We start from the raw sequence: 26628 nt of genomic DNA on the forward strand, positions 1-26628 counted from the left end.
CCTTGTTGTCAGCACTTTGTGGTTTAGATGTCAAGAAAAGTTCATTTGTCATGTTAGAGATAAAAAAAAAATTTTTCCTGGGGACAAGAGATTGGGACTGTGAAATGTCTGTTATAGCATGATCCTCAGCATAAGTAAACTGCTAGGTCCTAATGTATTTTACACTGTTGCACAGAGCAAAGCAAAAATAATGCTACTGTAAATGTAACCACAAAACCAGTCATAATCACATGGAAGCTGCATAAATAAGGTTTGTATTTATGGGACAAATATATGGTTTGTTAGAATAGAACAATATTTGGTTGAGAAAATCACCTTTAAAGTTGTCTGTAACAGTAGGAAGTTTACAAAATGTCTTCCGCATAATCATTACTTAATATTTAAATGATTTTTACCTATAGCTCACACTGTATTTTTAGCTAAAGACAGAAACAAGCAGTGCAACATAAGACAGAATTTGGCATGAGATTCTATAAAAAGTTACTTAAGTTGCACATAGTTTATCCTCTCAAGCATGAGATTAGTTTTATTTAGTCGTAGATTACATTTTTCATATTTTAATGATTCTTTAATCATAATTATAATTTTAAGAATATATTTTATATTTTACTATTTACACAGCCGTATGAACTGCCAACTATTCTGGCATATGTTTTATGCAGCCAGTCGCAACCCAGTACTGGGAAACACCCATACACATGCATTCACACACATACACTATGGGCAATTTAGTTTATTCAATTTATCTATGCCATATGTCTCTGGGCTGTGGGGGAAACTGGAGCACCCAGAGGAAACCCATGTGAACAGGGGAAGAACGTGCAAACTCCACACAGAAATCCCAATTGGCCCTGCCAGCACTTGAACCAGCAGCTGCGAGGTGACTTAGATATTAGCATTAGATGTTGCCCTCACTTTTGTTGTCTATTGAAAGGAATGCGTCAATAGAGCTGCCATTTTAGCACAGAAACATATATATATATATATATATATATATATATATATATATATATATATATATATATATATATATATATATATACACACACATCTCCTTTCCTGCTTTCATTTCTTATTCTAACGGAGGGAGCAATTCGTTTGTGAAAGAATCCCCAATAACGCCATTGTTTGCTGAATTTATTAAACAAAACTAGCATAAGCCTAGAGATTGTTGCAGGTTGGTGCTGCTTTGCCTTATGGTGAATGCAGTAAGTGACTGTATTATCAATAACTTTACTTGTTTAGCACAAAAGTTTGTATAGCGTAACATACAAAAACATAAGAAGCGAAATCTTATGAAATGTTCTGCCTTTGTGCTTTGTTTTCTTTGTTTGCTCATTACCACGTCCCTACAACGTCCCTAGTGCTTAAGTTCAGCATCTTCAGATTGGCTTTAGTCTTGATTAGTGCGGTTGCATTACATTTGTCCTGAGAGCACTGTATTGACACATACTCAGGGTCCGTATGCGATATCTAGTGTATATCTATAATTGATATACAGATGAAGTCAGAATTATTAGCCCCCCTTTGATTTTATTTTTTTTCCCAAACAATGTTTAACAGAGAAAGGACATTTTCACAGTATGTCTGATAATATATATATATATATATATATATATATATATATATAATATATATATATATATATTTTTTTTTTTTTTTCTGAAAAAAGTCTTTTTTTTTTCTTTTTTTTTGCCTAGAATAAACAGTTTAAAAAAAAAAAAAAAAACATTAAGGTCAAATTTTAGCCCCTTTAAGTTATAATTTTTTTATAGTCTACAAAACAAACCATCGTTATACAATAACTTGCCTAATTACCCTAACCTGCCTTGTTAACATATTTACCATAGTTAAGCCTTTAAATGTCACTTTAAGCTGTATAGAAGTGTCTTTAAAAATATCTAGTCAAATATTATTTACTGTCATCATGACAAAGATAAATCTAATCAGTTATAAGAAATCAGTTATTGAAACTATTGTTAGGAATTGTGTTGAAAAAATCTCTCTGTAAAACAGAAATTGGGGAAAAAATAAAACAGTCGGGCTAATAATTCTGTAACTGTATATGTGATCAGTAAGCCACATCCACATCCACGTTATATGTTACTTTAAATGTGATTAATTTAGCCTAACATTTTAATTTTGTCACATTTTACTCACCCTCGACTAAATATCTGTCTTTTTCTTCTTTTAAACAAAAAAAAAATCTTGAAACATGCTGAAAACCAGAAGCTGTTTACTTATAGTATGTTTATGTGCTGTAAATTTGCTACTTTTGAGTTTGACAGAAAAAAACTACTTATAAAGGTTATGAACCACGTCAGAGAAATTTTACTTTTTTGTGTAAAATGTAATGTTTTTGTACTTTTAACCTTGTTTAAACATATGTGGTTTTTAAGTTTAAGTATAATATAATATAATGTACAGTGCTCAGCAAAAATGAGTACACCCTGCTATGAAAGTGAGTATTTTTATTAGTGGTGGGCCATTATCCGCGTTAATGTGCTGCGTAACAAGATAAAAAAATAAATCGCTGTTTATCTAATCTCAAAGTTGGGTTGGGAGCTGGGTCTATTCTATGCAAGCTATGATGACTTTCACCTTGATATTTCAGCGTGGATGTATACCTGGCCGAATTGCACTGCAGGTGGCAAGAACAAGTCTTCAAACCTGTGTGTATTTCTACTGTGAAGTTACCACATCAAATGTGACGAGCTAACATGGATGCAAGTCACTAGAGTGAATCTGATTATTGTTAGCTCTACATCTAACTATCAGGCACCATATAGAGTTTATGCATTCAAGTAAAACATATAAATAAAATTGACCAGGTACTTTTTAAAATGAATGAAAGTAATCTGGACATCTGTTATCTAGTTTGCCTTAATAGACAATAATATAATTAAGGTGTTTTTGTGAAGTGCTTTCATGTTAGAGCTTCCTGAAATTTTGGGGGACTTTAACTGCAGTTCGGCAGTTTCACTTTAACTCATGAAGATTTCATTTATGCCTCTGTTACAAACTGGGGTATTAGATGCAAATGAGGAGTAAGGACTGGTAAGAGTGTTATGGAATTTAATAATGCACGCCAAATGGAAAAAAAAAAAAACATCTGCATTTCGCAATGTGTGTGTGCAGTCCTTTACTGACAGCCACGTTTGTGGATCTTGTCGGAAAATATGGTGAAAAGTCCTACATGATGGTAACAGTTTGATTGCAGTGTTTACTTCAATAATGCCACTAATATATGCACGTCTTAATTCCATTTCTTTTTAGTTAAGTTATGACTTTAGTCGGATTAAGGTGATCAAAAATTCATGTTTAACTGAATAAACAGTTGGTAAACACAAGTACATCTTATTGAACATCATTTATTTTCATTATCATAGTAGAACAGTTTCTCAAGCAGTTTGTGACGTATTTTGGAAACAGGAGATGAGCCCCTAGTCTAATGTGTCACCTGGCTTGAGAAACTTTTTTTCAAAGACTTACTTTTAGTCATTATTTGGGCAGCACATATTCTGAATGCCTTCAGCAGAATTCAAATGAGTCATTTTATTTTAGATTAATCTAGATTAATTCTAAGATTACAGTGAGATTAATCTAGATTTAAAAAAATAATAATCTATGCCCACCTATTAGTTATCAATTTCTCCATCATATTGATGAATTTTTAACAAAACTGATTTATTAAACAAATATATTTATAAAAAATAATATTTTTGTCACCAAGCATCTTTAGAAATAGAAAGAAAATACATTTAAAATAGTGCAAAACTGCTAAAAATAGTACAAACTATAAAACTTCTCCTAATGTTTAATCTATTTTATTAGTTTTTTCCAAACAAACAAATTTGGGTGTACTAATTTTTGAACTGTTATCACAAACTATTTTGTCAGATAAACTCCAGATTTGGGTGACGCAGGGGCGCAGTAGGTAGTGCTGTCACCTCACAGCAAGAAGTCGCTGGTTCGAGCCTCGGCTGGGTCAGTTGGCATTTCTGTGTGGAGTTAGCATGTTCTCTCTGCATTTGTGTGGGTTTCCTCCGGGTGCTCCGGTTTCCACAACAGTCTAAAGACATGCGGTACAGGTGAATTGGGTAGGCTAAATTGTCCGTAGTGTATGTGTGTAAATGAGTGTGTATGGATGCTTCCCAGGAATGGGTTGCAGCTGGATAGGTATCCGCTGTAAAAAAAAACATGTGCTGGATAAGTTAGTGGTTCATTCCCCTGCGACGACCCCAGATTAATAAAGGGACTAAGCCGAAAATGAATTAATTAATGAAGCTCCAGATTTGGCTTCATTACCGAATAATCTAATGTATATGAACAAATAAAACATTCCAAAGCATTCTTTATGAAATATAATTTTAAATGAGTGATTTGTGAGGGGTGTTCTCATATATGCCGTGCACTTTAAGTTGAAACTTGAAGTTAATTGATTTAGCTTAAAATTGTGATACAGCAACTGCAACTTACTGCAGCCCCCAAGAAGGTAAGAAAATCCTTGTGAATCTTTTGTTGCTGATACCAAGCGTCTCCAAATCGATGTTATTTTGACACAAATTCATCTGACGTTTTGTAGCAGCATCAGCCAAATGAAGGAGATGCCAGCATAGCCAGGTTGTGTGGCATGACCTCTTCCTTTCAAGCTAAGAACAAAAGCATGCAAAAAAAAAAAAAAGGACAACAAAAAATACAACCCAGACTTTGTTTAATATGGGTTCACCTACAGGATAAATGTGTTTTGTTTTAAATAACAAGACAATGAAATCATCAAAAACAATTCAAGACTCAGAAAAAAACAAAAACTTGTTGATGCTTCTTCTCTGCTAGCATCAAGTTAATAATTACACATATTACAGGGCATGTGGAATTGACAAAAATAACTCACATGAAATTAAGTTAAAGAGAAATTGGTGTGCTTTTTATATTGTTGAGGTGTTATGGAAGCTAGACAGAATGTAAACTTTGCCATCTGAAAGTTTGATTAGAAGGAGGGGGGAAAAAATTGTACAATGCACTACCAAATCTTGTAGCCTGTTCTGATTTTAAAACAAAGCTGCTACAAACATTATCTGGGCTGGGACACAATTTTAGACAAATATGATACTCAACCAGACCATTTCATTTGCCCAAAATAAATCATGGACAGTTGACTTTTCTGAAACAAATAAAAAGTGGTGGTTCGATGAGTAGCACTGTCACCTCACTGCAAGAAAGTTGCTGGTTCTAATCTGAGTTGGGTAAGTTGGCAATTCTTTGTGGAGTTTGCATGTTCTCTCCGTGTATGCATGGGTTTCCTGCAGGTGCTCCGGTTTCCGGTATATGCTGGAATAGTTGGCGGTTCATTCAGCTGTGGTGACCCCTGATAAATAAGCAGAAAGAAAATGAATAAATGAATGAAGTCCTGATTTATTTAACAAGTAAAGTCTAAAGCTGCTTGTTTAAAATTTTAAAGTCCGCATGAAATCAAAATGTACAATAGTTATTTTGCTAGCTCACATTGTTATCTTATGGTGAATAATTAATCTGCGCAAGTTACTCCACTGAAAAAAAAGTAATTTTTTATTGGTCATCTTCCCTTTAAGGTCTGACTTTGCTTATGCATTTGGAGTAACGGTGCTTCTGTTGACATAAGCTTAAGGGCTTCCATATTAATTGTATATCAATACATTAATATTAATTGCGATGAGGGAAAGATGCACAAAAAAAGCCCTGCCCTTTACTCAATATTCAGTTTCAGTTCGAAGAACATCAACACACTGCAATAAAAGTCTCAGCAATTTCTGGTATTTGCAGATTTTAAACGTTTAAGAAACCCCCGAGTACTTTTCTTTAACAAATTTGTGTGCGCTGAGCATCAGTTAAGACGACAAACATCTGTCAGCTTCAATTGTGAAGAACACTGGATAATTTGAGGCTTTTGTCAGCTAATTACATCTTCCAGGTTTAAAATCATGTTTGGGGTGGGATCAAAATCGGTGACGTATCACTATCTGCCTGTTCAGAGATGATGCATCGGTTTTTTAATTATTATTATTCATAGACTTGAGTTTTCTTATCCTATGAGAAGACCCTCCTATTCATAATGCTTTCAGATGACAGACAGACCCATATGGACAAACCTGCCAAACTGTGAGATGGCACGTGGCATGCAGTATTAGGTTGTTGTGGTTTGTGTCATAATCCCCAGCAATCTAGTCCATAAAGATCACTTTAGAACTACAAATCTGCCACCAAAAAAACTCCAAATCCTGTCATGCACCACGCATTCACACCTGTTCTGGTTCTTTTTTGATTACACACACACACAGCTGGGATTTGCTTTCTTGTCTAGTCTCTCCATGTATTATCCTTGCCTTGTTCTATTGTTTATGTTGTCTGCCGCCTGCAAACCATCTGCCTGTTTCCTAATTATGCTTCTGGATTACCTTGCATGTACCTGTTTGCACCTGTTTGACCTATCTATGTGTAAAAACAGCTAAAGATGAGTTTTATAAGCCACAAATCTCCTATTTAAATGTTTTAATTATCAAAAATTTGTATAAATGTACAATGACACTGATATGCCAAATTAAAATGGCTTTTTTTATATAAATCCTATAAGAATTAACATATTTTTTTATTACAGCTCAGATTTAGTTTGCCATGAACATTTGCTTTAATAAAATATATAAAAATTATTTCTGTTTAACAAAATGTCATTTGTGATGATATTATGGGTGTTATTGTTATTATATAGTTAGCTATATATATTTAGCTAAGCTGACAAACGTAAAAGCTAACAAAAAGGCACTACCCTAATAGTAATAATACTGTAATAAAAATAATAATAATAATAATAACAACAAGTAAAGAAAATGAACAGAAAAAAATGACTTTTGTTATGTGAAATGTTGAGTTACTTAAGTTGTACTAACAATTAAACAACTTTTTATGTTGAGATCATGAGAAATTTAAGTTGGGATAACAGGAAAACTACTTTTATGTCGAATTCATGGGAAAAAAAAATAATAATATAATAATATAAAAATATAATAATAACACAAGATTGTGTCTCTTTTGTCTACTTTGTGGTCATATTAACGAAAACACATCTCAATACCGAGTGTGAACAGGGTCAAAGTGATCAAGTGGTGGTTAAAAAAAAAAAAAAATGTTTTTGAGAGATACACTGTAAAAAAATAAAAATAAAAATTATTTTAAGTTGTTTTGTCCGGCACTATAAAATACCTTAAAATAACAGACGATAAATTACAGAAATTTACCAGAAATTTCAATTTAAGGAAATTTCTGTAATTTAACGTCCATTATTTTATGGTAAATGTCTGTAATTTACCTGCTGTTACATTACTTTTTTTTTCCAGCACCCCAGCTGCCGGGGGGAAAAAAAGTAAAATAACATTGTTTTACAGTCTCAAATAGGTAAAAACACTTTTTCAGATCATCTTACTTTACGTCTCGAAATTGCGACCGTTTTGGACACATATGAGCCCAAAATTTTATCTATGCAACCTCAAAATATATTTAGAACCATTTGTGCAAGTGCATATAATTTTTGTCGTGCGACCAGATTTCACTGCAAAATGTTCACCACATGCGTGGAATTAGGATTCACGCATTAAGCATCTTTGCACCTAAAAACACCAAACGCATCGCTTCAGGAATGGTTTAAAACAGTTGACATGTCAACTTGCTGCTGTAAACAAAGCCCGCAATGCTTGTCCCGCCTTCAAGCTCTTCTTATTGGCCCACTGCGCTAGGACAGAACGCGAATGGATTGGTTAATATCAGCTGTCAGTTCCAATACGAGAGAATGAACACAACACTGACAGATGTAGTTTTAGAAACCATCTAAGGTTACAAATAATGACATGTCTGACTAGTGATTGTGTAATGAATGTCAATCCAGCATTTACACTAAGAGAGGATAAAAGACTTCCAGCCTTTTAAAATCTGCTATGAAAATGACTAAAGAGTTTTCAGTTAACAGTGTTTGCCACTGAATCTAAACAAACATTTTAAGCACGAGATGTTCTAACGTTATTTAATCGTCATGATGCTGACAGTCGTGCGACTGATATACCGCATGTTCACCTTCGCCAAAGAGCATGCATTCACTGAGATGAAACTAATATTGCAGCTCATAAAAAGACCCTTACTGCTATTAAGATGACGTATGCAAATAATAAGTTATATGTCAATATTATCTGTCCAACATCAGACACACTACCCCTGAGAACAGCATATTGCTAACTCAGTTCATCTCATTCACGTCAAACAGTGCATGCGTACAGCTGGCCGGTGAACGCATTTAGATTTTTGTTTATTTGTAAATTGTGTTTAGAGTGTTAATATATAATAGAATCTGTTGATATAAAACTTGTAGTAATGGTGCTCATAATGTTTGGTGGGTGAGACTACATTTTGTCTGGTGCAGCTAAATTTTTAAAGTTAGGAGCACCGGTGCTACCAAGAAAAAAGGTTAATTTCGAGCCCTGTACTTTCTTGCATGTATTAAAAGAAAATGGGAGAATTTGTCGGATGACTTTAAAAGGGAGGACCACTATAACAAGTGGTCAAATATGGACAGGATTGTGTCAATGTGTTAGTAATAAGATTCTTCATTCGCCTCCTTCTCCACCTACACATTTATCTGAGGGAGAGGGTGCATTATTTTTTGCTGTGTTAAAGTGATTTAGCAATTTTAAGCTTCAGAATACAGAATATCATGCTTGATGAGTGTGAAAAATAGATGTTTAACAAGACTGAAGACAGTGGTGTGCATGTTTTAAGGTTAAGCCAATTAATTATGGGAAAAAAATGTATTAGGACTACCAATTGCAAATCTGTCAAAACTGTGACTTGTGTTTTGAGTAACGCTACGGTTACTAAAGTAACCCTCGTTCCCTGAGGGGGGCAACGGAAATGCTATGTGGAAAACCTTCCACTTATGGGGTTTTTGTCAGAACCCAATAATCTGAAAGAGTATAAAATCGGGCCAATGAAATGCCAAATGAATTGGCAGCGTCAGCATGCACAGCTGGCGTCAATGACATCAGTCAAGTATATAAGACGTGGCTAGTGCAATGCTCAAAATCCTTTTGAGCTGAGGAGATTTTCACGCTCAACAGCTAAGGGACAATCGTTGTGGCGAAGGTACATAGCATTTCCATTCCCCCCTCGGGGAACGAGGGTTACTTTAGTAACCGTAGTGTTCCCCTACAGATGGGGAACTCCAATGTTATGTGGAAAACCTTCCACTTATGGGGAAATCTATGGAAAACGCCACAACGAAAGCACCTTACCGCGTCCCTGGTGAAGGGTGCGCCACGCAGTAGAGCGAGCGCACCTACAACGCAGCGAGATGCAGTCTTCCAACGTGTCCCCTGGCCCTTACTCACCTTACTTACCTGTTCAGGTTTAGCTATATTTTTCGGGGAGTCGAAAAATAACCCAGTAAAGGGTTTAAATACGACAGTACATTGGGAAAACGTTCAGTCCCAATAGGGAGGACGTTGCGGAGTTGGGGAGACCTGGTGACAGCCTGAGGCCCAGCCCCGAAAACAGGGGAGGGGTACATAAGAGGATGGTTAGCGGGGAGAGAAGACACGGGCCCGCCCTAACACAGGGGGGGACTAAACCGTGGTTGAGTGAGCTTATGAGATTGCCCGCAGGGGATCACGCATAGCAGGCGCCTATACCCAGAACGCGGGCTGACCGGTGGGCTTGCCAACAACGTAATGGGCCAACGTCTGACTCCTCCGCTGAGTCAGATGCTGGGGGCCTAGGAGGAACTTTGTAGGGTTCACCGAACAGGGAACTGAACTGACAAAACTGAAAAAGCGCACTTACCTCCGAGTTAGGGAGAATGGCGCAGCAAGCGTGTTTCAACACCCCAACCGAATTGTTTCCTCAATCACCAAGTGTTACCTAATACCCTTGAGGAAACCGGCTCCATTCGCAGATTGTAAAACCTAGCAAATGTATTAGGTGTTGCTCAGCCCACAGCTCTGCAAATGTCTGTCAGAGAGGTGCCGCGTGCTAACGCCCAAGAGTATGCGATGCTCCGTCTGGAGTGCGCTCTCACCCCTGGGGTACACGACTCACCCTGGCTGAAAAGAGCGAGGGAGATGGCATCCAGTCTCCAGTGGGCCAATCTCCGTTTAGATACGGTACATCCCTTCTGCCGACCACCGTAACAGACAAAGAGCTGGTCAGAGGATCTAAAGCTTTGAGTGCGGTCCACATAGGTTTGCAAAGCGCAAAAAGGACACTATAATAAAAGGGCTGGGTCTTCCTCCTCCTCGGGCAGCGCTTGCAGGCTCACTACCTGATCCTTAAACGACGTGGTAGGAACCTTGGGCACATAACTGGGCCAGGGTCTCAGGACAACATGAGAGTAGGCCGGCCCGAATTTTAGGCACGAGTCACTGACTGAAAATGCCTCCAGGTCCCCGACCCTCATAACCGATGCCAATGCGACCAGCAGAGCTGTCTTCAAGGACAGAAATCTCAAGGATACTGAATCGAGTGGCTCGAAGGGCTCCTCTCGTAGGCTCCCGGGACAAGGAGCTGCCATGAGAGCCAGTCGGCCGCACGGTTGGGCTCGCCCGGCATGTGAACAGCATCCAGCGACTTCAGCCACGTGTGACTCCGGAGGAGCAGACGGCGAGAGAGTCCATCCTGACCAACACGTGTTGCCCCCTCAGTTTTTACCGGCGCAAAGTTAGAAACACTGTCAACAGCTCTAGGCAGTTGATATGCCAATGCAGCTGGGTTCCCTTCCGCAGGTCCGCAGCAGCAGGTCCGCAGCAGCATGCCCGAAACACACGGCCCCCCAACCTGTACTGGAAGCATCTGTCAAAACGACAACATGCCTGGACGCCTAACCCAGGGGCACTCTGGCTCGCAGGAAAGAGGGGTCCCTCCAGGGGGTGGGGGTTCGGTGACACAGCGGAGTGAAGTCACTCGGTGTATGCCCGCGTGCCATGTGCGTCTGGGGACCCGATCGTGAAGCCAATGCCGTGGTGGTCTCATATGGAGCAATCCGAGCGGCGAGGTCGCGACCACAGATGCCATATGCCCCAGGAGCCTCTGAAAAGATTTCAGGGGGACCACATTTTTCTGTCGAACTCTCTTAGACAGTCCAGCACTGGCTCGGCGTGCTCTCGTGAGAGGCATGCCTTTATGGTGATCGAGTCCAGCTCCAACCCGAGAAAGGAGGGGCTCTGCACGGGGGCGAGCCAGCACTTTTCTCGGTTGATCTGAAAAACTAACAGGTGGAGGTGCCGGAGCACCTAGTCTCTGTGCATAGTCAATTGTCCCCGAGAGTGGGCTTAAATCAGCCAATGTTGAGAGAATTGAGTATGCAGACGCCCGCGGGCCGAGGGGGCGCAGGCATCCTCCGCCAACTTGGTGAAAACCCGCGGAGACAGAGAGCCAGAAGAGGAGAACCTTCTACTGTCATGCTCGATCTTCAAATTCAGACCGCAGAAACTGCCGATGATGTGGAACTATGGAGACATGCAGATACGGGTCTGTTAGATCTATTGCTACAAACCAATCCCGAAGACGAACGCATTGGTTGATGCGCTTCTGCGTAAGCATCTCAAAGCCTGTGACGGCAGCGGTTCAAAACACGCAGATCTAGGACTGGTCGTAACTCATCGCTCTTTTTGGGCATGATGAACTATGGGCTGTAAAACCCGCTCTCCATCTCGGCTGGAGGGGCCGGCTCGATTGCATCCTTCGCCAGGAGGACAGCAATCTCCACTTGCAAGACAGGGGCGGACGCAGGACTTAGCCTGGTGAAATACACGCCCGTGAACTTGGGAAGCCGTTTCGCAAAACTGTATCACATAGCCGAGTCTGATCGTAAGGATGAGTCTTTGCGACAAGTTAATCCACTAAAAAAGGTTTTTGCTTTCGTAATCTTCGATTTAAAGTCTGACTTTGCTTTCCAGTTTGGAGTAACGGTCCTTCTGTTGACATCAACTTAAGGACTTCTTTAACAACTGTATATGAATATATTTAACCACGTCTCGATTAGTTTGCTACAAGGATATGATTCACACAAGAAAGCTCTGCCCCAACTCAATATTCTGTTTCAGTTGGGAGTACATCAACTTTCGGTTAGTGCACACTATGTATGTACTATAAAATGAATTTAAATAACCGTAGAATAACAGTAGTATATGTCAACTGAGATAATTTCAGTTCTAAACTGCCAACATGTTTACATTAATATTAATTGCTTTAATACACATTAATCAAAACAATTAAAAAACATTTAAAAAAAAAACTATTTCAAGTACACAATAAAAGAAAGTACAAACTCATTCTGAGCAAATAGGGGAACTAAAAGCTCAACCACAAAATAATGTTACAATAAAAAAAAAAACTATCCAAAGATTAAAATTAAAAGAAATCTGTTAATACTTTATTTTAATGTACAATTCAAGCCATTAACTAAAATGTTTAGCTTAATACAATACTAATTAGTTGCTTCTTAATTTTTAGTGAGGTATAATAAGATTATACTTTAAGTTCTAATAAACAGTTTATATCTAAATTACAGGCAGGTAATGAGCCATTAGTACATAGTGTGAAATGCTACTTAAACTAAAGCAACACATAACATTTATCTTTTCAGTCAATTTAATCTACAAGTGAAAGTTTTAAACCAACTCAACTGTTACCCTTAAAAATAAGCTTACAAAATTTATACAGTAGAAATCATTCATTCAAGTCATTAATAGAAAATCAGTGGTTACTTGAAATTTTTTTGTCAATATATACAGATAATATTGTATATACAGCGGGGAAAATAATTATTAAACATGTCATGTTTTTTCCTGCGAATAATATTTCTAAAGGACCTGTTGACATTGAGTTCAACCCGATTTTGGTAAAAATTCTAATAATGAAAAGACAAATACTAAACTACTGAAACATATTTACCGTAATACTTTTTGCAAAAGGCTTTTTGGTAATGGCAGCTTAAAGACGTCTGCCATATGGAGAATAAGTCACATAAATTGCTCGGGTGTAATTTTTTTTTAATAGACTTCAACAAAGTGTAAAAATCTTGATGGTTCTGTGGGTCTCGTCTATCAAATCAGATCTTTATGTAGTGTCTTTTCCTGTTTTAACGAAAGGGCCCTGGATTCTTATAAACTAGATCACTTCAAATTGTATTTTAACCAAGCGGCAACCTCCCGCTCTCCCTCAGGAAGCCAATACGGAAGTAATAAAAACTGCAATTCATCCAAAATTCCGCTAGTCCTGGCCGCTCCTGGATCCAAAATAGAGCAAATTTCAATTGAGCCCACTGTTGGAATGGCCAACTTTACTGCAGAAAAAAGGTGTTTACAGCCTGGTACAAAAAAAAGATTTTGGTTAATACAGCTAATATTACCCTTCATGACAACTGTGAGGGGGGTGAATTTTTTTATAACTTATCCGTTTCCTTTATATTAAGTTATATTAAGTTTGCATAATTAAGGGTGTGGCCACTTGAGTGACAGCTAGGTCTCGTTGGTCGCCGTCACGTCACCTCAACTGAATCCTGCAGATTAGCCACTTTAACTCGGCATATTTATCGTATTTCTGTGTTGTTTTATGTGGCTTTACACAATCAACTGCCTTTTGGACTTGATTCCTACAATTATTAGATGGCATGGCATGCTGAGTGCACTTAATTGTGCTCACAAACTATTCACGTGGCCTTCGTTTTCCATGTGAGTAAAGTTATATACTTATATACCATCTCTATACATGTATTTGTTTTATTTAAGATCATTTATCATTTATATTTATATTTAGAGCTGTAATGCACTCCAGAATCTGACGGATTGATTAGCTGTAGGCTCTAGAACAGTCATCTGAAGCGTTGTCATACAGTGTTATGCTGGATTTCATCAATAGTCTTACAACTAGCACAGACTATATCTGAAGTGTTTGGAAGTAATTTGCGTTTTCCTCCTGTAGAAAAACATCATAAGAACAATGTTTAGTGGCTCAACGTATTACAGCAGTGTTTTTAAAAGACTTAACACTTTATTGATATAGTATACAACCAAGCACAAGTGGTCAGAATACAAATGAGTCACAGGTGATAAAGTATTAAGCGTTCTCCCAAGTAAAGTGTGTCTGAACCAGGTCCAAGCTAAATGCCAGCAGGTGTCTGTAGCTCTGCTCACTCTCCGCCTCTTTGCCCTTGTTTGGTATCCCACCGTGGGTGTGATGCAAGCGAACAAAATGGCGACAGTTGGCCGCGCCCATAGATATATACACTAGATATCGCATAGGGACCCTGAGCATGCGTCAATAGCGCCGCCACATTGGTACAGTGCTCCAAGGACAAATGTCATACAACCGCACTAGTCAAGACACTAGTCAAGATACTTCTGCGTCAGGTGACCGGCGTAACCCACATCGCATGCAACGCGCGTGGCTGTGCATTTATACTTCTGCGCGCTGTCTCTGTTGGTCTGCATTAACACTTCCGAAACGCTAGTTGGCAGTGAGGTGTAAATGTTCCTCTGGGTCGAGTTTCTTCGCTGCTTTTTTGCTTTTCCTGAACATATCCGGGATGTACAAGTGGCTCAAACTCGCTCATTTTGAGGCAGGAACCGGCGGACGTGCAACAACTTTAACTATAAGGTAAACACAAAACAAAACTTTCCATCCAGAGCTCCTTCACGGGACTCCACACTTGTAAACAATCGCTCGCTTTTCGCGCGGCTCTCGGTCCCGGCCAGACTCGTCAGCGCTACCAAGCCGACCAATCACAGAGCTTACGCTACGTGTCGTGCGACGTGTAGTTAAATTTTTTGAGAGGTGCACGTCAGCAACGGCCACGGCGAAGGGCTATGCGTCAGCGCCGTAGCATACGCCGGCGTTTGACGCAGAAGTATAAATTAGCCTTTATTACGTGAAGATACGGGACTTTAGCGCTGTCTACAGGTGTAGTAACGAGCAAACAAAGAAAACAAAGCACAAAGGCAGAACATTTCATAGGTAATATTATGTTTTTTTCTGTTTTTGTATGTTCTGAACTTTTGTGCTCATCAGGTAACGTTATTGATGATAACATTCACTTACTGAATTCACCATACGGCAAAGCAGCTCCAACTCGCACTAAACACTCGGCTTATGCTAGTTTTGTTGAATAAAATCAGCAAACAATGCAAAAGAAATATGACAACGAGATGCTGCGCTGCCAGAAACTTGTATTATTGTCGGCTAACGTTAGTGAAAGAGTCGTTCGGGGGATTCATTCACAAACTAACCGCTCTCTCCGTCAGTATGAGAAGTGAAAGCAGAAGAGGAGGTGTGTTTCAGGACACGGATTAGATTAAATTTAACAGGGAGGGTGAATAGTACATTTCTGTACACACAAACACAAGTTTTTTGTCAGGAATGCCCGTGCGGTCACTGATCCATCAATGTAGAAAAGTTATGTAAAATTATAATTTTCGTAATTAAAAAATAAAAATTACATATTAACATCCAGGAAAACTCCCGATCACAGATATATGTGTATATGTGTATATCTCTGGCTTTGCATGGCCACAGTCCTCCACTGTACCTTGGTCCCGCATTCATTTCAAGGGAGCGCTACCCTGTAGCAAGATGGCGGCGCTATTGACGCATTCCGTCCAATAGACAACAATAGGCCAGGCGACATCTAGTGTATATATCTATGGGCCGCGCCTACTTGTGGCTTTTTTTGCGCTCTTTAGAAACCTATGGGTGACGTCACGGATACTACGTCCATATATTTTGGAAAGAAAAGCATAACATGAAACCATATAATATAAATAATACACACAACCAATCTGGTACAGAATTGCCATTCCAAATTTACCTAAATACAATTAAGCAAAAAAATTTTTACAAACAAAAAAAATTAAGGTTTGGTGCAAAATAAAGCTTTTCATTTTCCTTTTTTTTTACATAGCTGCATAAAACACACTGGCCCTTCACCCAAAGGGCAAATAAACAGCTAATAAGTTATAAGCTCTCTTCAGTTCCGTATTCGACAACTAGCTAAGCAAATAATCTTTTTCACCCCATCGACCTTCTGGAATATTCATTCAGTCACCTTACAACCACTTCTGTCACAGCACATTAAGTAAAACTTTTAAACTAAATATAAATACATAAATTCAGAAACAAAACATCCATCATACAATAAACAAATAATGAAAGAAGTAAAAATATTATAACAAATAAATTCATTGACAGTTGGGCTTCATTTATTTTAGATTTTCTATTGGATTCAAGTCAGGTGATTGACTTGGCCATTCTACAGCTTGATTTTCTTTCTCCTGAAAGCTTCTGAGAGATTTCTTACTGTGTTGTGGATTATTGACTTGCTGAAATGTCCGCCCTGGATTCATCTTCATTATCCTTCTATTGTAGATGTTGGACTGAAGCAGTTAATATTAATTTCCAATGACGAAGGGCAGATGGTTGCTGAATAACTACTGAGAGATTTCAGCTGCTGTCTGGGCTTTCATTGCCTTTTTACACCTCCCTTTTTTCATGTGTTCAATACTTTTTTCCCTGCACCTTAAATTGTAAACTAATTTGTTTTGTTTTCTTTACATACATGGATTTCTTTGGTTGTTATTAACATCTTGGTAAAATTTCAAGTCAATGGTATCTTTTGAAATTTGAAAAACGCTGGCGTGTTCAACTTATTTTCCCCGCTTTACATACAGACAGAACAAAATTAATAGCAAAACATTCTGTATGTAACATGAAACAGTGTATTTAAATAAACTACAACTTGCTTTATCACTCAGCAATAAAGACATTTCATGAGACATGACATATGGCATAATAATAATATTAATAAAACAGTCATAATCAAGTCAGACCACTAAAAACAGAGATAAAGGACTGTCTTGGGAAAACTAGGATATGTGGTCACCTTATAGTAGGTGCCCCGTCATACAGACACAGTTCATTAATTCATTGAATTCACTCTAAATGGGCAGTTAATTTGGAAAATCCCTCAGGTATGTGTTTCATTAACCTGGACCTGGAAAGGATAACATCAGCCGGTTTTAGAGTCTTGTGGAATGTCTAATAGGTCAAAGTCATCATGCAATAAAAATGTTTGATGTCTTCTCATCGTAGGCCCAAATATCCTTTCCGTATGGCAAAAAAAAATTAAATGAAATACAGGCCGTCTTGTAACTGAGCTTGTGCAATGCTTCAAAGAAATTCAGCTTCATTCTGTTTAAAAATGTGATGATCAGACGCTGGGGCATTCAAATGTGCTTATGAGTATTTGATGAATTGTATTAGCCTACTATATTAAAATAGGCATTTTAAAATGAAAATCAAATTGACTGGAGAAAAATTAAATAAGACGTACTACTGAAAACAATTTCATAATGGACACTAACTTTAAATACTAATAAAAAGCAAATTCCACTAAGCATCAGTCTATAAGACATCTGGGAATGAAAGCTTCCAACATAATGAACTAATCAGGTCTCAATATTGTCTGCCAATGTCTTGAGTCTCACAATTCCCAGAGTGCTCTCTGGTGTCATGAATGCAATTTCAAGCCTCCATTGGAGCATTTCTTTTTAATGAATTGAAGCAGAACTTGTCGAGTGTCCACCAGATGCCTTTTTGATTCAGCCTCAAAAAGACAAGAAAAGTGCTGCCATTTTTCCACATTCTGGCCCTGTACGCTTAGTTCATTTCAGCAGTTTACAAACAGAAGGCATGTTGTTGTTCTTCATATACGGTCAACAACAATTGACTGTTATTCACAGCTCTCACTGAAAATGACCACAGTACTTTCAAGGTTTCATCAACTTGGTAAGCCAAACAGTGGAAATTGCTTTTCTAATTGCTCTCAAAACCTCAAATTCCTTCTATTCAGTTTGTGGCTTATAGGTAGTTGGTTTGTGATTTTATTTCGTTAAGATATATGCACCCGACACTTTATTACACTTTGTTACAGTGTTGGAGATGATGCAACTGCCGGAGTTCTGGTCAAGAAATTACAATCATATCACCCTTATATTATCTCCCTTACACTGGCTGCCTGTTTAGATTCATATTGATTATAAAATATTGCTTTAGTCTAGTTCCTGTTTATCTAACCATCCTTATGTCTTTCTACAATACAACACCTTTATAAGATCTCAAAAGTAAAGGCTTCTGGTAGTATCCAGAATAACAAAGTCCACTAAAGGAGGTCGAACCTTCTCATATATGGCTCCGAAACTCTGGAATTGCCTTCCTGATTATGTCCAAGGCACACTTATTAAGTTATAAAAATTAAAGACTTTTTTCCTGCCTCTTTTTATGCTCTAGGCACTTTACTAGAAATACTACATTTTATATGTTTGTTTGTATAGCTAAGTTCTTAACTAAGAAGGGGGATACTTTTGATAGTTCAATCCCTATCATCATCTTTTTAGTAAAGCATATACACAATCCATCACATGATTATGATGCACGAGTGTGCTTCATGCAGTTGAGTGGGACTGACAAACCACCTGTAGGACACCCTTTTCCTGTCTTACTATACCAGGCACTTTATAAGTAAATTAATTAATTAATTAATTAATTAATTCATTCATTCATTCATTCATTCATTCATTCATTCATTTTCTTTTTGGCTTAGTTCCTTTATTAATCTGGGGTCGCTGGGGTCATTCCACAGTGGAATAAACTTGCTACTTATGCAGGAAATGTTTTTACACAGCAGATGCCCTTCCGGCTGCAACCCATCTCTGGGAAACATCCATACACACTCATTTACACTCATACACTACGGACAATTTAGCTTAACCAATTCACCTGAACCGCATGTCTTTAGACAGTGGGGAAATTCGGAGCACCCGGAGGAAACCCACGCAAAATCAGGGAGAACAAGCAAACTCCACACAGAAACGCCAACTGACCCAGCTGAGGCTCAAACCAGCGACCTTCTTGCTGTGAGGCCACAGCACTAACTACTGTCCCAATGCGTCGCCCTAAATTAGAAATACTTCTATGTATTACATGTTTGTTTATATAGCTCCTTTTTCTATCAATAAACAGGGGAAAGGAAGAAAAAAGAAAAGGGAGAAAAAAGAAGAAGAAATGTTCCAAATGTATGTGGCAAGTAAAATTTTAATTTGTAAGAAATCTGAATGTGAAAATGCAGTAAAATAGATATCCATAAAATAATTTTTACTTTGACATTGATATCTCTTGTTCAAATACATTGTGAACAGCAGCTATGCTAATTATTTCCCACCAGGGGATGCCCATCCCAATGTCCGCTCTATTGACCTTATTCTTCAATGTGGAAATGCATTCGTTTTTACGATTGTTTTAAAACTTCCGATTCAGTTGCTTATGTCAAACTACGACCTCTACAAACAAGTGTTTGCATAAATATACAGGCAAAGTAGAAGAATACAATAAGAAAATATCTGTTTGTAACATCAAGCAGCAAAACGAGCTGTTTTTAATGTCTAAAAATGAATGGAAGAGAATGAGACCGAAAGTTTCGAGCCACTAAGATTCAAATGGCTGCACCCCCTCATACGCAGAGAATAAGATGAATACACAACTCCTTAACTTTTGTGATTTTGATTGTATTGCAATATGTAATGCTGCATTGATACATTAATTATTGTGAAAGCACTATACAAATAAACTTGAATTAAACTGAATTGAACAAAGGTCTCTATTGTTAAAATAACATGAAAAAAACATTACATTTTTTTTCTTTACTAATTTTAAGCAATTATGATGTCAAAAGTTGATTCAATGATTCAAAGTAAAAAACTGCAACATCAACAAATGTACCGCTGCAATAACTTGATTAAATTAATCCAGATTTAAACCCGGACACATTTTCTAAAAAAAAAAAAAAAAAAAAAAAAAGGTAACTCCATTTTGGTAAGAAGCCTTCCGCAAAGCTTAATATGTAAATTGTAAGATTAATATGTAATTGGAAGAGCGTGGATAGGGGGGGGGGAAGGTGTGAGGGGTAAGGGATGAGTCACTTGGGGCATGTGAGGAGGGGGATTGGTAAAATGAGGTGCCGGATCACAAGTTAAGCCCTGGCCTTTACACAATACTTTATGGGATAAATTTCAACTGATTTTATTATTATTTAGCTCTTGTAAGATAATACTGTGCTGCTTCAGATTCGTTGCAGGTTCACTAAATAGAATGTAGCCAACCCAGGCTCATTATTGATACATAACCCTGTATACATTTCTGGACAGCACGAAATACATTCCTGGAGTTAGGTATTTTGCAGTTTTCGTGCCATTCGCGTCTGCTGTTCTCACGTAAATCAACCAGTGTCAATTGATCAACCAAACAAAAACCCCACCCACCCCTTTTCTTAAATCCAACCAATATAATTTTTAAAAGCATCGTTTGACCCGATCACCACCTTCCCTAAACCGAGCCGACAGTGTTTTTCAAAGCAATCCAGAAATAGAAAAGCCCTCATGGCCGCCTGAATTTTCCACGTTTTCAGATTTAACCATATTCGCACCCTTTTATTAACTTGTTTATTTTATTTTTTGTCTTTTGTTTTTGTTTTACCTGCTTTCTGGAACCATTCTTCACCAGACTCAAAGCTCATTATCACGGTCAACTCCTCTCTGCATCTCACATCTTCCCATGTAAACTGGGCAAACTGGTAACAGCAGAAAAGCCATCCACATGGAGGTAAGCTGCCAGCTGGAAGCATGAAAAGAAACTGTCAGCAGCGCCATATCCACGGTAGTATTCATTTTAAAGAAGAAATGCAGCCATATACGTTGCTCTGGCTACATAATATGTGCTCTCCGGAAATGTTCATTGTATTCATTGATACAAGTTTCATTGTATTTGCATTCATTAGCTGAGCTTCTGTCAAAATGTAGCTACTCTAGTATCTGAACTACTTTTAGCTATAGCTACTCCGCAACACTGTTTTGCTAGTACTGGCTGCACCTTTAGAACTGCTTTAATTCTTCATGGCATTGATCGACAATGTGCTGGAAACATTCCTCTTAGATTTTGGCCCTTTTTGATTTGATATCATTTCACAGATGCTTTAGATTTGTTAACTACATGATGCAAACCCACACATCTAAAGGTGCTCTTTTGGATGAGATCTGGAGTCTTTGGAGTCATTTGAGTTCAAGAAACCAATATGATTGAATCTGAGCTGGCATGTGATCCTGTTGGAATTGATCATCACAAGATGAGTTCTCTGCTGTCATAAAGGGATGGAAAACAATCAGATATAGCCTAGGGAGTAGTATTTAAATGAATTGGTACTTAGAATCCCAAAATGTGTCAAAATAATCTTAGTCACACTTTATTTTGATGGTCCGTTTGTTGAAATTAAGTTACATTGCATTTACATGCCTACTAATTCTCATTAGGTTATAAGTAGACTGTTAGGTTGGGGTAAGGGTTATTGTAAGTTGACATATACTTGCAAAGTTCCTTATTCATTCATTTATTTTATTTTCGGCTTAGTCCCTTAAATAATCTGGGGTCACCACAGTGGAATGAACCTGCCAACTTATCCAGGGGATAAGTAGGATAACCGGATCACCTGGAGGAAACCCATTCGAACACAGGGAGAACATACAAACTCCACACAAAAATGCCAACTGATTTAAGATTATCAAAGATCATCAAAAGATCTTTCAAAATACACTCACTCTTCTCTTTATTAGGTACACCTGCTTGTTAACCCAAATGTCTAATCAGCCAATCACATGGTAGCAACTTGCAACTAACAAAAGTAACAACAGTAACCACTAACAGAAATGCCAACTGACCCAGGTGAGGCTCGAAGCAGCAATCTTCTTGCTGTGAGGCGACAGCATTACCCACTGCGCCATCGCATCACTGCAGAGTTCCTTATAGCCAGTTAAATGTCTGTTGAAGGAGCATTTTAACAGGTATTAATCAGCCAGTACTAAATATCAAATTGACCATCAAAAATAAGGCGTTACCATAATCTCCCCCAAACCATAATTCCACCTGAACTACTGGTACAAGACAGGATGGATTGATGTGCTTTCTTGTTGTTTACACCAAGTTCAGAACCATTCAAGATTTATGGTTACATGAGTAACTGTTGCATTTCTGTTGGCTTAAAACAGTCTGGCTGTTTTCCTCTGGCATCAGCAAGGCTTTTTTTTTTTTTTTTGCTTACAGAACTTCCAATTACTGAATATTTTCTCTTTTTGAATCATTCTTTGTAAATACTAGAGATGCCTGTGCTTGAAAATCCAAGTGAAATGCAGCCCGTTTGGCACCAACAACCATGCGCATTTAAAATCACTTGAATCAATTCCCTTGTGCATTCTAATACTCAATTTGACATTCAGAAGATCATCTTGACCACAACTTTTGTTACTACCATGCCTTTACTACCATTGGCTAATTTGACATTTGGGTTAACAAGCAGGTGTACCTAATAAAGAGGCAAGTGAGTGTATTTTGATGATCTTAAATCAGTCAGCTGAAATACTTGAAGAATCAGCAAGATTTTAATTTATTTTTCATAATAAAGAAAAATAAACATGGACATTGGTTGTTTTAGTGCCCCTTCATGAATTCAACACATTTAAATGAACTATGGACTTAATTATTTTTCATAGGCAAGTCTAAAACTAAAATTATGACATTGGCAACACATAACATGATGTATGAGACTAAGGGAGAACTGTGCTGCAACTTATCTTTGTGATCTAGATACACCATAAAAAATTATTTGTTCACTCAACTTAGTTAAGTCATCTTGTTGCATTGACTCAGTTAAGTTGCATTGACTTAATACTCATCATATTAAATTAATGTTTAGTTCACAGAGTTAAATAATTGACTTAACTACTGATTTGAAGTTGGCTGGACTTTTTTTATTATTAACAAGAACCAGTATGTACAGTTTACTTATACAACAAAATCACTTTACATTTTTTAACTGAATGGAGTAAATGAGGAATAAAAAGAAATTAAAGAAAAAAAACTGAGAAGAAGGTAAATAATTATCAAACTACATACAAATATATTACGCACATTTTTCCAATTTTAGTTATAAACAGAGTAATTAAATGCACATTTACTAAAGAAAATGCATATTTACATATATGTTTATGCAAACATGTTAAAGGAGGAACATAATTGTTTTAATTGCTTTCCTATTTTTAGTCTTAGAAATCCCTTTATATACATTTGAATCTTATTTTATAGCACCATAAAGAGAGGTTTACTTTTGACAAACTTAGATTTATGTATGTGAAATTTATATAATAATAAAATAAGCTTATAATAAAAACAGCATCTAATAAAAAGAGCAATCCTTAACTTAATAACCCAAAATCGAGACACTTGAGCTCCAGCGAGAGGGAGCTTGAGCTCCAACTCCTCCTCCTATAAGCTGTTTTAATGCGTACACTCACCCCACCCCTAACCCCAACCCCCAGTGACATCACATGTAGAAGAAGTGCAAGGAAGGAGGAGCTGGAGCTTAAGTTCCCTCTTGCTGGAGCTCAGCTCTACCCAAGTGGCTCTGCAGTGAGTACCATTTGCCAAAATCACAAGTTTATAAGATAAGGAAAAGGATTTTAAAATATTATAAGCAATAAATGCTTCAACATTACTCCTAAAAGTCGAGTATATTGGCAAGACGAAAATAAAAATGAAACAGTTTCATTAAAGCTTTCGTAAAAACAGAATCCTGACTCAATATAAATTTTAAAATTTTGCAGAAATATTTTGTCTGATAAACTCTATAAAGTAATTTAAATGATATTTCTTTAGCCTTATTTGAAAAGATTTTTTTAGGTAATGACCATGCTCGAGTCCAGTTTACATTATTAAAGATTTTTTCAGTAAAAAAACAACATATGGTATAGACATATTTCTTTTTGAGATTCAAGATCTAATTTTGTGATTATTAGGCTTAAATCAAGAAAAACTGATAAAACCGACAAAACAGAATGCGCTGATGTACATACAATGCTTTTGTACAGCATACAGTATGTATATCAGCAGGTTTTGTCCCCGTAGTATCTTAAATTCCTGTAATGTAGGAATGTTGTTCCTACATTACATTCCACATGTTCCATTCCTACATCTTGCGATTAATTCTGTAAATGTAAATATTGTTCCTTCATTATCAAACAATTGATTAACTAATGTTGGTCCATTGTTAAATCCACTGTGAAAGAATAGTGACTTATTTCTATACAATATATTGGTATTATTCCAAATAAGAAAACTATGTGGGGAGAAGTTATGTTTATAAGCCTCCATGTTGTAAGCACTTGTTTGTAAAATTTAGACAGTTTGATTGGGAGTTTTTCAAATTTTACACATTAAAAGAAATTCTAAATCACCGATATGGGAGAAAATGAAACAGGGGATAATCCAGATAAATGAAGTATTTAGAAGAAATTGTCTTATTGCTCTAATGAGCAGAACTCTGCCTTTAATTGATAGATCTCTTTGTGGTTCCTTAACTGGACTTGCAATGTTTCGTTTTAATAGGTTAACTTTATTAAGTTAGCAGAACTTGCCAAGTTTAGTTTAAATACATTAAATTACATTTTCAAGTTCACTGAACTTGAGGGGTTGGGTATATTTCCCAACCGAACAGACAACAAAACACTTTACACATTTTAAGAAATGTCTTTACTCCCAATTTACACATACTTTTATACACATATTGAGATATTACAAATTCAAACTTGAAATAAACTTTACTAAGCTTTTTGAATGTGGCCAAATTCCACGTTTTAAAAAAGGTCTAATCTGCTCTAAAAACATTTATACTGGGAACAATACATTGACAATCAGTTCATATATGTCATTTTACAAGTTCTAACACAAAAATAAAGAAGCATTACTTACCAAATGTGATCACTAAACAATCTGATGAAAGGTATCTCATGTGTCTGACTTCTTCTGGTGTTTAACTGACAATTGGCAAACTGACTTTTATATTATATTACTGATATTCCGCCACCTGCTGGATTGGAAGTATGGGATGCATCTTAAAGGATACTGGTTCAGCATGTTTTTAAGTTGAGTTGACAAACATTCTATTGCAGATGAGATGAGACAGCGAAAACTTACCAGGTTAAGTAGAATTATCATAAATCACACGCAAAAACAAATCTCGCTTTAATTTATTAAATGTAAAATGTTGTTTATGAAATATATTAAGTAACAGAATGAAACTTCATCCCAAACCTATTGTTCACCCACTGCATCCATTTATACATACAATGCAGCATATACGAGTACACCCCCCACACATCTCTCATTTTCTATAGGATGCTTTACAATATTATATTTATGCACATACATTAGTTTAGTCAGTACTTTAGCCAAATCTGGAGCTTTTCTAAAAAAATAACTTACAATAATAGTTCAAAATTATTAGGACAAAGTTATTAGTTAGAGTAGGGGTGGCCAACCCTGTTCCTGGAGAGCCACCTTCCTGCAGATTTCAGTTGCCACCCATATCAAACACACCTAAACCAATTAATTAGGACCTGAACACCACGTGATAATTACAGGCAGGTGTGTTTGAAATGGGTTGCAACTGAAATCAGCAGGAAGGTGGCTCTCCAAGAACAGGGTTGGCCACCCCTGAGTTAGAGGAAAATAATAAACACAATTTTCAAAAATAACAAAAATTAAAAGAAACAAAAATATATACAGTTGAAGTCAGAATTATTATTATTGAATTTCATTTTATTTTATATTTCCCAAATTATGTTTAACAGATCAAGGAAATGTTTACAGTGTGTCTGATAATGTTTTATTTTGTGGAGAAAGCCATGTTTGTTTTATTTTGGCTATAAGAAAAGGAGTTCTTATTTTTTTGAAAACCTTTTTAAGGTCAAAATTATTAACCCCTCTAAGCTATATTGTTTTCAATTGTCTACAGAACAAACCATTGTTATACAATAACTTACCTAATTACCCTAATTTGCCTAGTTAACCTAATTAACCTACTTAAGCCTTTAAATGTCACTTTAAGCTGTATAGAAGTGTCTTGAAAAATATCTAGCCAAATAAGATTTACTGTTATCATGGAAAAGATTAAATAAATCAGTTATTCAAAATGAGTTATTAAAACTATTTTGTTCAGAAATGTGTTGAAAAAAATCTCTCCCTTAAACAAAAATTGGGGGAAAAGAAACAGGGGGCTATTAATTCAGGGGCGCTAAAAATTCTTACTTAACTGTACAATTTTGTTGAAATTTTGTATTTTTTTATATTTTGTAGTTTGTAATTTTCTTTTGCAATATTTTGCATGAATTTAAATGTATTTCTACATTTAATTCCATTTCTAAAGATGTCCTGTGACTAAAATATTATTTTATTAAATTATCTATTTAACAAGTCGGTTTTGTTCAAATGCACCATATTTAATAAAAATGGATAAAAAAAAATCTGTTTCAAAATGGGGTGTACTCATATATGCTGAGCACAGTACATGTAAAGCATGCACACATACATATATAAATAGTCTCAGTGTAGGTTGATTTTTAATATTCTTCATGAGTTGAGTATATACTTTATGATACAATATGCACATATTATAAATATCTACAA

The 26628-nt window shown here is 36.8% G+C and overlaps 1 long non-coding RNA gene across 2 annotated transcripts; it reads right to left on the reverse strand.

The window, feature by feature from the left end:
• Positions 1-1694: 1694 nt before the first annotated feature.
• Positions 1695-24990, reverse strand: LOC141380650 (uncharacterized). 2 transcript variants are annotated; one of them, XR_012399034.1, is made up of 4 exons: positions 24913-24989; positions 21831-21930; positions 20596-20733; positions 4695-5368 (listed from the first exon to the last, which is right to left on the reverse strand). It is a non-coding gene; the product is annotated as an uncharacterized lncRNA (long non-coding RNA). The 2 variants fall into 2 exon arrangements; XR_012399035.1 differs by lacking the exon at positions 21831-21930 and having other exon boundaries at positions 1695-5368; positions 24913-24990.
• Between the last annotated feature and the right edge of the window lie 1638 nt (positions 24991-26628).

This window comes from Danio rerio, chromosome 23 (genome assembly GCF_049306965.1).
Source record: "Danio rerio strain Tuebingen ecotype United States chromosome 23, GRCz12tu, whole genome shotgun sequence".
Taxonomy (NCBI): Eukaryota; Metazoa; Chordata; class Actinopteri; order Cypriniformes; family Danionidae; genus Danio; species Danio rerio.